This window comes from Pristiophorus japonicus, chromosome Y (genome assembly GCF_044704955.1).
Source record: "Pristiophorus japonicus isolate sPriJap1 chromosome Y, sPriJap1.hap1, whole genome shotgun sequence".
Classification (NCBI taxonomy): Eukaryota; Metazoa; Chordata; class Chondrichthyes; family Pristiophoridae; genus Pristiophorus; species Pristiophorus japonicus.
In genome coordinates, this window is record NC_092011.1 from 16481946 (window position 1) to 16492516 (window position 10571).

The window sequence follows — 10571 nt, forward strand, 5'->3', positions numbered from 1 at the left end:
GAAAGGAGTTAATGAGACCTCACCTCTTCCCCGACAGCTCTCGAGAGATCAAAACCGCTTTTAGACACTGTCCTCATGGACTAATTCGACTCAGTGTGGGATGGTAGGTGCTCTGCAGTGTGTTACACGGCTTTAAAAAAGAAAAACAAAGTAATACTTGCATTTCTATGGAGCCTTTCACCACCTCCGAGCGTCCCAATGACTTTACAGCCAATGAAGTACTTTTTGCAGCGTAGTCACTGTTGTAATGTCGGAAATGTGGCAGCCAAATTGTACACAGCAAGATCCCACAAACAGCGATGGGGTAAATGGCTGGACAGTCTGTTCCTGATGTTGCTGACACACACTGCTTGGTCCGAATGACCTCTCCCTGTGCTGCTTCCTCTGTGTATACAATTACAAATGGTTGATGTGTTGCTGTGAGTCAAACCAGGAAGTGGGAAACTAGTGAGAAAACTTCACTTTGTCCAGCGCTATCAACAAACTGTTAACCCTTTGTGTCCGGACACTGTGATGATATTTCTGCTCTAAGCTGGGCAGCCGTTCTTTGTGCATCCGTGTGTTAGTAGCAAAGCAAATCAAATGTTAATATCCAAGTTAGATATCCAGGTAAAGCTTCCGGTGCAACAGCGTGGATATCGTGTAGGCTGCCTGTAAATTTCATCTGAGGGCAGTGCTCAATGATGTTCTCCACGGTCATAAGAACATAAGAAATAGGAACAGGAGTACGTCATTCGGCCCCTCGAGTCTGCTCCACTATTCAATAAGTTCATGGCTGATCTTCCAGCTCAAATCCACCTTCCTGCCCAATCCCTGTCTCCCTTGAGTCCCTTAATAGCTAAAAGTCTATCAATCTCTGTCTTGTATATTCTCAACGACTGAGCCTCCACAGCCCTCCGGGGTAGAGAATTCCAAAGATCCACAACCCTCTTAGTGAAGAAATTTCTCCCACTCTCTCTGTCCTAAAAAGTTGGAAAGCAGTGACAGGATCGGTCCAAGTCAGCATGGATTTATGAAAGGGAAATCATGCTTGACAAATCTTCTAGAATTTTTTGAGGATGTAACTGGTAGAGTGGATAAGAGAGAACTAGTGAATGTGGTGTATTTGGACTTTCAAAAGACTTTTGACAAGGTCCCACACAAGAGATTGGTGTGCAAAAATTAAGCACATGGTATTGGAGGTAATATACTGATGTGGATAGAGAATGAGTTGGCAGAAAGGAAGCAGAGAGTCGGGATAAACGGGTCCTTTTCAGAATGGCAGGCAGTGACTAGTTGGGTGCCAGAGGGCTCAGTGCTGGGACCCCAGCTGTTTACAATATACATTAATGATTTGGATGAGGGAATTGAGTGTAATATCTCCAAGTTTGCAGATGACACTAAACTGGGTGGCTGTGTGAGCTGTGAGGAGGACGCTAAGAGGCTGCAGGGTGACTTGGACAGGTTAGGTGAGTGGGCAAATGCATGGCAGTATAATGTGGATAAATATGAGGTTATTCACTTTGGTGGCAAAAACACGAAGACAGAGTATAATCTGAATGGCAGCAGATTAGGAAAAAGGGAGGTGCAACGAGACCTGGGTGTCATGTTACATCAGTCATTGAAAGTGGGCATGCAGGGACAGCAGGCGGTGAAGAAGGCAAATGGTATGTTGGCCTTCATAGCTAGGGGATTTGAGTATCGGAGCAGGGAGATCTTACTGCAGTTGTACAGGGCCTTGGTGAGGCCTCACCTGGAATATTGTGTTCAGTTCTGGTCTCCTAATCTGAGGAAGGACGTTCTTGCTATTGAGGGAGTGCAGCGAAGGTTCACCAGACTGATTCCCAGTATGGCAGGACTAACATAGAAGGAGAGATTGGATCGACTGGGCCTGTATTCACTGGAGTTTAGAAGGATGAGAGGGAATCTCATAGAAACATCTAAGATTCTGACGGGACTGGACAGGTTAGATGCAGGAAGAATGTTCTCGATGATGGGGAAGTCCAGAACCAGACATAGTCTAAGGATAAGGGGTAAGCTATTTAGGACCGAGATGAGGAGAAACTTCTTCACTCAGAGTTGTTAACCTGTGGAATTCCCTACCGCAGAGAGTTGTTGATGCCAGTTCATTGGATATATTCAAGAGAGAGTTAGATATGGCCCTTACGGCTAAAGGGATCAAGGGGTATGGAGAGAAAGCAGGAAAGGGGTCCTGAGATGAACTATCAGCCATGATCTTATTGAATGGTGGTGCAGGCTCGAAGGGCCGAATGGCCTACTCCTGCACCTATTTTCTATGTTTCTAAATGGCTGACCCACTATTCTGAGACTGTGACCCCTAGTTCGAGGCTCCCCAGCCTGGGGGAAACATCCTCCCTGGATCTACCCTGTCAAGCTTAAGAATTTTGTATGGTTCAATGGGCCTGAAATTCAACAACATACCTGCCCACTACCGCCCGCTTACCGCCCAAAAATACAAGTTTACTCAAAAAACAGGTACATATCACCGACATGCCGCTCGGCGGAAGATTCATCGTTGATATACCACCGAGCGGTATGCACACCTTCCGCCATGTAGAACCGCCCGCATACCGCCCAAAAAGTGCAAGTTTCATGACATAGCGCCGACATACCACCGGAACTGCATACCATCCTGGAGAAAGTGGTTTTACTCGATCTTAAGTGGGCAGGAATGGGCGATAGTGTTCGGAGCCGCGATTGTGAAATCAGGAACAGTCAGCAAAAGCAGCACCTCAGTATTTCAGAGGTGAACAGTGACTTTACAGTGCGATTTACGGTGGGAATGGTATTTTTATTGGTACTGAGTACATTATTAAGATAGAAGGCATTTGAGTTAATATTTTTTTCATTGAAAAATCATTTGAGTTTTTCTCAGGATCTTAGAGGAGATTCTGGAGATTTAAAAAGAATGGGCCCTGTACTATCTCAACCTGTATTGCTGACTACTTGTCGAATGCAGGATCCAGATGTGAGAAGGTTTATTGAGCAGAATTATCAGGGTAATGGAGGAGGTCGCAGACTGATGATGATGAGGAGGAGGCCTTACTCCCAAAGGATTTTCAGGGCGAAGCGCTCATACTTGGACCTGACCGATTGTCAGTGCGTTCGAAGGCTGCGCTTCCAAAATGAGGTGATCAATGAGAGATGCCAGCTCATTAAGGCAGACCTGCAGCCCAGTACCAGCAACATTACTGCACTCTCTGTCGAGATGAATGTAACTGCGGCACTTTCCACTTATGCATGCTGCTCTTTTCAGGCATCAGCTGGGGACACATGCTGCATTTCTCAGCATGCTACTCATCGCTGCATTCGACAGGTAACCGAAGCACTGTGTGCACGACGGATGGAATTTATAAACTTCCCAATGACCAGGGAGGCACAGAATGAGAGGGCTTTGGGATTTGCACACATTGCTGCCTTCCCCAAGGTGCAGGGTGCTGTTGACTGTACCCAAATTACCCTGTGAGCACCATTACAGGAGGCAGAGGTGTACCAAAAGCATAAGGGATTCCACTACCTCAACATAAAGCTCGTCTGCGACCATACACAGTGCATCACGGCAGTGAATGCCTATTTTCCAGGGAGCATCCCTGATGCGCACATCTTGTGTGATAACACTGTGTCTGACCTGTTGAAGTCTGAGCCACAATGTAAATGCTGGATGCTGGGGGACAAAGGGTATGGCCTTGTCACCTGGCTCTTGACCCTGCGGAACCCTCAGACAGAAGCCGAGCAACGATATAATAAGAGCCATATAGCCACACGTAATATTATTGAAAAGACAATTGCTTTTGATGCTTGGTCCACTGAGGATAAAGGCTGCAATGCCACCCTGAGCAGGTTGCTCAGTTCACAGTGGTATGCTGATGTTGCATCATTTAACAATCATGCGGGGACAGGAATTGCTCCAGGGGTCTGCGGGACCACCTGAGGAGAGAGTGCAGGAGACGGAGGAGGAAGAAGAGGAAACTGAGGGGAGGAGGATGGGGAGGAGCTTCCAGGTAAACCCATGGCCCAATCCCACCCCTCACCCACCCCCCGCCAACATCACAGCGGAGGACACGCGGAGGACACGCGGAGCGTATGCCACGGCAAAAATGTGACATCAGCAGCTCGTAAATGGCTTTGCTTGAATGTGGAGAGCTGCATTTTGGAACATTGATGACTGTTACCCCAAAAGTTTGACACTGTACAAAAGTACTTACATTCAAATGAAATATTTACATAAAAACAGCAAAACGTTGTAAAACTTTTAACTATAACTTTGAACGACTGTAACAACTTTAACACCTTTAGCAACATTAACAACTGTAACAACTTAAAATTAACTTTAAAAAATCAAACTTTAACTATTTTAAATTAACAATGAACACTTGACTACAACAAAGCACCCTTTTACTGTTCTCGACCTCGACCGCAAGCTCCCCCACCCTTCGGACTCACAGCGCCCTTTCTTACTCCCGCCCTTCCCTTTCCCACTGCCCCTGAGCCCGGACCTCCCTGTGGTGGTATCAAGCCGACGTGCAGCACCACACCCCGAGTGCTGTTGCTGCTGTTGCGGGTGAGACATTGCAGGTGCAATGAATGGGGCCTCAGGAGAAGCTCGTGATCTGGAAAGCACGGCTTCAGGACTGGAAGCTGCTATCAGCTCCCCACCCTCAGGTGCTGTCGACCCGACGACTATGGTACGGGGGGATTCTGCGTCATATCCCGATCCCGTCAGAGTCAGTGGTTCGCTCCATCGCGGTGATCAGACACAACATATCCTCCGATTGTCATTCTGATAGCGCCACGATGTTTCCGGCTATCGGAGCCATGGCCTTGAGCAGCTCTCGGCCTATGTCGATGTTGGCCTGTGACAGATGCACCATGTCCTGGTACACGCCGATCTGTCTTGCAGCAACGGACCTTTTCTGCACCAACCTCCGTCGCTGGGCACAGGCGCTGTAACGCTGCGGGTGTGTTGCAGAATCAGGAGCCATGGGGGTATCCCCTGAATATAGACTCGGTGGTGGAGGATGTTCCAGCTGGCCCAGATGGAACTTGATTCGTCCTTACTATACAGTACAAATGCACACGAGGCCCATGCTTGAGAGAAGGTCAGTCTGTGACCTGCCCTTTATTCCTCAGCACTCAAGTGATGAAGGTGGGTGGAGCTTCCCCTTTTATACCTGAAGGTCCAGGTTAGGAGTGTCTCCCACCTAGTGGTCAGTGTTCTCACAGTGTACAACTTAGGTCAGTTTATACATGGGTTACAATGCTGGTTGAATACATGACATCACCTCCCCCCCCAAAGTCTTATTGGGATCACAGGTTGAGTCTCTCTGGTGGTTTACGCTCCCTTGTAAAGTGCCTGAGTTGGGGCTCCGGTTGTTGGGCGCTGGCCTGTGTGTCTACTGTTTGCGGTGCCTCAGGCCTGTCCGGACTGCCCACAGTGATTGGGCTCTCCTCCCTTTGGTTCCTGTGTTCCGTCACCTGTGGTGGAGTGAACTCTACATCGTGTTCTTCCTCTGCTTCTTCTATGGGGTTGCTGAACCTCCTTTTTATTTGATCCACATGTTTGCGGCAGATTTGTGCTTGGTAAGTTTAACTACCAGAATCCTATTTCCCTCTTTGGCAACCACAGTGCCTGCGAGCCATTTGGGCCCTGCAGCGTAGTTGAGGATAAAAACAGGATCATTTACATCAATACATCGCGCCCTCGCATTCCTGTCATGGTAGTCATCTTGTGACTGGCGCCTGCTCTCAACAATTTCTTTCATGGTGGGGTGTATAAGGGATAGCCGGGTTTTGAGCATCCTTTTCATTAGCAGCTCAGCGGGTGGAACCCCTGTGAGTGAGTGTGGTCGGGATCTTTCAGCCAACAGGAGGAGTGATAAGCGGCTTTGTAGGGAACCCCCTTGGATTATGAGCATCCTCTGTTTGATTATCTGCACTGCTCGTTCTGCCTGGCCGTTTGAGGCCGGCTTGAACAGTGCCGTTCTAACATGGTTAATTCCATTGCCTGCCATGAAGTCCTGGAATTCAGTGCTTGTGAAGCACAGGCCATTGTCGCTGACCAAGATGTCCGGTAGACCGTGGGCGGCGAACATTGCCTGTAGACTTTCTACCGTGGCAGAGGATGTGCTTGAATTTAAAATGTCACACTCGATCCATTTGGAGTAGGCGTCTACTACAACCAACAACATTTTCCCCATGAAAGGACCTGCGTAGTCCACATGGATGCGTGACCAAGGCTTGGCGGGCCATGGCCAGGGGCTAAAGGGGGCTTCCCTGGGCGCATTGCCCAGCTGGGCACACGTGTCGCACCTGAGAACACAAAGTTCCAGATCTGCATCTATCCCTGGCCATCAAACGTGTGACCTAGCAATTGCCTTCATCGTGACAATGCCCGGGTGCCCATTGTGGAGTTCTCTGATGAACACCTCTCTGCCCATCTGGGGCATGACTAAGCGGTTTCCCCACAGTAGGCAATCGGCCTGAATCGAGAGTTCATCCCTGCGCCTGTGAAATGGTTTAAATTTCTCAGGGCATGCCCTGTATGTGGCTGCCCAGTCCCCATTCAGGACACATTTCTTGACTAGAGACAATAGCGGGTCTCTATTTATCCAGACTTTAATCTGACGGGCTGGCACGGGTGAGCCTTCGCTTCCGAAAGCTTCAACAGCCATGACCATCTCAGCAGCATGCTCAGTAGCCCCCTCAGTGGTGGCTAGTGGGAGCCTGCTGAGTGCATCGGCGCAGTTTTCGGTGCCCGGTCTGTGCCGAATTGTGTAGTCATAGGCGGCTAACGTGAGTGCCCACCTCTGTATGCGGGCCGATGTGTTTGCATTTATGGCCTTGTTGTTGGCCAAAAGGGACGTTAGGGGTTTGTGATCTGTCTCCAGCTCAAATTTCCTGCCAAACATGTACTGGTGCATTTTCTTTACCGCATATACACATGCGAGCGCCTCCTTTTCTACCATCCCATAGCCCCTTTCTGCCTGGGACAGACTTCTGGAGGCATAAGCTACCAGCTGTAACTGACCCTTTGCATTGACATAGAAACATAGAAACATAGAAAATAGGTGCAGGAGTAGGCCATTCAGCCCTTCTAGCCTGCACCGCCATTCAATGAGTTCATGGCTGAACATTCAATTTCAGTAACCCCTTCCTGCTTTCTCTCCATACCCCTTGATCCCCCGATGAAGTAAGGATTTCATCTAACTCCCTTTTGAATATATTTAATGAATTGGCCTCAACTACTTTCTGTGGTAGAGAATTCCACAGGTTCACCACTCTCTCATTGAAGAAGTTTCTCCTCATCTCGGTCCTAAATGGCTTACCCCTTATCCTTCGACTGTGACCCCTGGTTCTGGACTTCCCCAACATTGGGAACATTCTTCCTGCATCTAACCTGTCTAAACCCGTCAGAATTTTAAATGTTTCTATGAGGTCCCCTCTCATTCTTCTGAACTCCAGTGAATACAAGCCCAGTTGATCCAGTCTTTCTTGATAGGTCAGTCCCACCATCCCGGGAATCAGTCTGGTGAACCTTCGCTGCACTCCCTCAATAGCAAGAATGTCCTTCCTCAAGTTAAGGAGACCAAAACTGTGCACAATACTCCAGGTGTGGCCTCACCAAGCCCTGTACAACTGTAGCAACACCTCCCTGCCCCTGTACTCAAATCCCCTCGCTATGAAGGCCAATATGCCATTTGCTTTCTTAACCGCCTACTGTACCTGCATGCCAACCTTCAATGACTGATGTACCATGACACCCAGGTCTCGTTGCACCTCCCCTTTTCCTAATCTGTCACCATTCAGATAATAGTCTGTCTCTCTGTTTTTACCACCAAAGTGGATAACCTCACATTTATCCACATTATACTTATCTGCCATGCATTTGCCCACTCACCTAACCTATCCAAGTCACTCTGCAGCCTCATAGCATCCTGATCGCAGCTCACACTGCCACCCAACTTAGTGTCATCCGCAAATTTGGAGATACTACATTTAATCCCCTCGTCTAAATCATTAATGTACAATGTAAACAGCTGGGGCCCCAGCACAGAACCTTGCGGTACCCCACTAGTCACTGCCTGCCATTCTGAAAAGTACCCATTTACTCCTACACTTTGCTTCCTGTCTGACAACCAGTTCTCAATCCACGTCAGCACACTACCCCCAATCCCACGTGCTTTAACTTTGCACATTCATCTCTTGTGTGGGACCTTGTGGAAAGCCTTCTGAAAGTCCAAATATACCACATCAACTGGTTCTCCTTTGTCCACTTTACTGGAAACATCCTCAAAAAATTCCAGAAGGTTTGTCAAGCATGATTTCCCTTTCACAAATCCAAGCTGACTTGGACCTATCATGTCACCATTTTCCAAATGCACTGCTATGACATCCTTAATAATTGATTCCATCATTTTACCCACTACTGAGGTCAGGCTGACCTGTCTATAATTCCCTGTTTTCTCTCTCCCTCCTTTTTTAAAAAGTGGGGTTACATTGGCTACCCTCCACTCGATAAGAACTGATCCAGAGTCAATGGAATGTTGGAAAATGACAGTCAATGCATCCACTATTTCCAAGGCCACCTCCTTAAGTACTCTGGGATGCAGTCCATCAGGCCCTGGGGATTTATCGGCCTTCAATCCCATCAATTTTCCCAACACAATTTCCCGACTAATAAAGATTTCCCTCAGTTCCTCCTCCTTACTAGACCCCCCGACCCCTTTTATATCCGGAGGGTTGTTGTGTGATCCTTAGTGAATACCGAACCAAAGTACTTGTTCAATTGGTCTGCCATTTCTTTGTTCCCAGTTATGACTACCCTGATTCTGACTGCAGGGGACCTACATTTGTCTTTGCTAACCTTTTTCTCTTTACATACCTATAGATACTTTTGCAATCCGCCTCAATGTTCCCTGCAAGCTTCTTCTCGTACTCCATTTTCCCTGCCCTAATCAAACCCTTTGTCCTCCTCTGCTGAGTTCTAAATTTCTCCCAGTCCCCGGGTTCAGTGCTATTTCTGGCCAATTTGTATGCCACTTCCTTGGCTTTAATACTGTCCCTGATTTCCCTTGATAGCCACGGTTGAGCCACCTTCCCTTTTTTATTTTTACGCCAGACAGGAATGTACAATTGTTGAAGTTCATCCATGTGGTCTCTAAATGTCTGCCATTGCCCATCCACAGTCAACCCCTTAAGTATCATTCGCCAATCCATCCCAGCCAATTCATGCCTCATACCTTCAAAGTTAGCCTTCTTTAAGTTCTGGACCATGGTCTCTGAATTAACTGTTTCATTCTCCATCCTAATGCAGAATTCCACCATATTATGGTCACTCTTCCCCAAGGGGCCTCGCACAATGAGATTGCTAATTAATCCTCTCTCATTACACAACACCCAGTCTAAGATGGCCTCCCCCCTAGTTGGTTCCTCGACATATTGGTCTAGAAAACCATCCCTTATGCACTCCAGGAAATCCTCCTCCACCGTATTGCTTCCAGTTTGGTTAGCCCAATCTATGTGCATATTAAAGTCACCCATTATAACTGCTGCACCTTTATTGCATGCACCCCTAATTTCCTGTTTGATACCCTTCCCAACATCACGACTACTGTTTGGAGGTCTGTACACAACTCCCACTAACGTTTTTTGCCCTTTGGTGTTCTGCAGCTCTACCCATATAGATTCCACATCATCCAAGCTAATGTCCTTCCTAACTATTGCATTAATCTCCTCTTTAACCAGCAATGCTACCCCACCTCCTTTTCCTTTTATTCTTTCCTTCCTGAATGTTGAATACCCCTGGATGTTGAGTTCCCAGCCCTGATCATCCTGGAGCCACGTCTCCGTAATCCCAATCACATCATGCTGCAACACACACTCGACACCATATGACGAAACATCGCACATTAACACAAGTTTCTTACATGGTTCATATAGCGTTAACAGATTGTTGGCACATAACAAATTGCTATTAAAAGCCCTTTCCTGGCTGTCCCCCCAGACACATTTGCGACCTTTGCGTAGGAGCACGTGTAGCGGGTCTAGCAGCGTGCTCAATTTGGGAAGAAAATTACCAAAATAGTTCAGGAGCCCCAGGAATGAACGCAGCTCCGTCGTGTTACGGGGTCTGGGTGCTCTCTGGATCGCTTCCGTCTTGGACGCAGTAGGGCTGATCCCGTCTGCTGCTACCCTCATCCCCAGGAATTCTATCACTGGAGCTAGGAAGACGCACTTCGCCTTTTTCAGTCGCAGCCCTACCCGGTCCAGTCTGCGTAGCACCTCCTCCAGGTTGTGGAGGTGTTCTTCAGTATCGTAACCCGTAATGAGGATGTCGTCCTGAAAAACCACCGTCCCTGGAATCGACTTGAAAAGGCTTTCCATATTTCGTTGGAAGATCGCGGCGGCCGAGCGAATCCCGAACGGACATCTGTTGTACTCAAACAACCCCTTGTGTGTCGTGATGGTGGTCAGCTTCTTCGACTCACTCGCCAGCTCCTGGGTCATGTAAGCTGAGGTCAGGTCCAATTTTGAAAAAAGTTTGCCACCGGATAGCGTCGCAATGAGGTCCT